The 2,500-nt window shown below is 42.4% G+C and overlaps 1 long non-coding RNA gene across 1 annotated transcript in view; it reads left to right on the top strand.

The window, feature by feature from the left end:
- Positions 1-599: 599 nt before the first annotated feature.
- LOC118762729 overlaps positions 600-2,500 on the top strand; it is a 15,479-nt gene continuing 13,578 nt past the window's right edge. Inside the window, exon 1 of the long non-coding RNA XR_004998480.1 lies at positions 600-611. This is a non-coding gene — a long non-coding RNA (uncharacterized LOC118762729). The remainder of the gene's footprint in view (positions 612-2,500) is intronic.

The following is a 2,500-nucleotide window of genomic DNA, read 5'->3' as shown; positions in this document are numbered from 1 at the left end:
AAAAGAAACAGAAATGTTGTCAATAAAGAAGAATAATGGAAATAATTTGTCTTCCACTTCAAATCTAAATCGTTCACGCAATACGCACACACATACACAAACACACAAGGAGACACATACACATATATAGGTGGACTGATTCTTTGGTTCATCAAGTCCATCAATAAGGAGAGAGAGACAGAGAGGGATCGATGCAATGAATTAAGAAGCAGCACGTTTTCTTCGCCAAAAGATCGCGTTGGACCATGATGAACAAGCTTTAGATATATATGTGTATAAGAAACAGTTTAGTCTATCGAGGCTGAAAGCAAAACTCAGGTTGCGTCATATACTCATCAGCATTGACAACGCACTCTGAGGGGCAAATGCACCACTTCCTGGACAAACTCTCAAAGACCTATCAGGAATTCAGCCTGGCTATCATTCTGTAGAAGCCCAAAATATTGGACCAAGGCGTCAATCGCCCACCTCCTTCACCATTAGCAACTACAAGCTGGAGATAGTCCATAAATTCCATTACTTCTACTCAACCATCTCTGATGACCTCTCCTGGAATCTGAGTCATATTTGCCAGGTCCACAAAGAAAACAAAACTGGCCACAAATGTCTTCGTCTGCTGCATCTTTGATATCAAGTGGACCGACCGCATCACCAACACCGAAGTTCTCAACCGTGCCAAAATATCCAGTATATTCACCCTGTTCAGCAGCACCGTCTGCGCTGGTTTAGGCATGTACATCCCATGCTGGAAGGAGTATCCCAAAAGACCTCCGGCGTGGGAAATTGTCCATCGTCACACGAGGACGAACTCATCTTCGTGTCAAGGATGTCTGCAAGAAAGATATGAAGTCACTTGATCTGGACGTCTCCTGAGATAGACGGTCGAAAATGGTCGCCTTCGCTGGAAACAAATATTGTGAAAGGGAATGCAGAAAGTGGAAAAGAAACAGGAACTTTCCACGAAAGAAAGGGACACCAGAGAGATGGAAAAACAAGTAGCGCCTGTGAAGAGTTTCTTCAAAAGCAGTCACTGTGTGCTTGACTGCCACTCCCGTGTGAGTGTCTATATACAGAGCAGCAGCTGAGTGAAGGCGCAATAGTCAAGTGTTTAGGACAGCGGACTCGCGGTCGTAAGAATGCGGGTTCGATTCCCGGACCGGGCATTGTGAGTGTTTATTAAGCAAAAACACCTAAACTCCACGAGGCTCTGGTGGTGAAGCCCGCTGTACTCTTTCACCACAACTTTCTCTCACGCTTTCCTCATACTTCTGCTACGAAGCAGAGGAACCATGGTGTAACCCATTATAGTGTGGTAAACTTTCGGACCCTAGTCTAGATTGCGAATCCTCTGTACCACAGGACGGTTCAGCTCTCCACCCGTTACAAGAGACCGTTTACGGAATGAGGATAACAACGTAGCTTTCGCGCCCGAGCAATCGCCAGTCTATTGCGTGTGGTGGGTGGATTTTGAAGTTGCCACTCGCATTCTTAGTAACTTAGAGTAGGCTCGATTTAGAGATTATTCTTTGTGGCTAATGGCATGAGACCTAATTGGAAGAAGAAGAAGAAGAAGAAGAAGAAGAAGAAGAAGAAGAAGAAGAAGAAGAAGAAGAAGAAGAAGAAGAAGAAGAAGAAGAAGAAGAAGAAGAAGAAGAAGAAGAAGAAGAAGAAGAAGAAGAAGAAGAAGAAGAAGAAGAAGCTGACACAGTTCCTTCGGGCGCAGATCCATGGTGTCTCGAGACCGACGAATGCCTGCGATATTCAGAACATAATCTTCCCTCACACATTTATGTAGCGCATATTGAGTTGCAAGAATGGGTATGTGTAAATCCCATATAAAACAGGTGGAACTCAACCGAAGTTATACATATATAAACACACATGCGCCTGGAAAATTACCCCTTGAGGCAAGGTTGTTTACGGAAGACCAGCCGTCACCCATGCAGTCGACTCGCCTCCCCACGCCAACGATATTATCAAAAGGAAATGCCGATACAGCCTGGCACCAATGACGTCGCAACTCATTTCTACAGCTGAATGAATTAGAGGAATGTGAAATAAGTGTCTTGCTCAAAGAGCCCGGTCCGGAAATCGAACCCACAACCTCGTGATTGTCAACCCGGACGCTCTAACCACAGCACAATATATATGTATATATATATATATATATATATATATATATATATATATATATATATATAATATATATATATATATATATGTGCTTGGTTGTGTGTGTGTTGTGTGTGTGTGTGTGTGTGTATGTGTGTGTGTGTGTGTGTAGTTATGTATATATTTATGCATTTATGTATGGTATGCATTATGTATGTGTGCGTTTGCATGTGTGTACATTTCTGTCTACAGACATGTATATTTTCTCAAATTATCTGTTGAACAAACTATGAAAAATTCACACTATTTTACACGATTTATGTATATTACAGTTTGTGTTATTTTTTAGTACACACACACAGACACACACGCACACACACACACACAC

The sequence above is a fragment of the Octopus sinensis genome, linkage group LG3, assembly GCF_006345805.1.
Source record: "Octopus sinensis linkage group LG3, ASM634580v1, whole genome shotgun sequence".
Taxonomy (NCBI): domain Eukaryota; kingdom Metazoa; phylum Mollusca; class Cephalopoda; order Octopoda; family Octopodidae; genus Octopus; species Octopus sinensis.
This window is presented reverse-complemented; position numbering and strand designations above follow the sequence as displayed.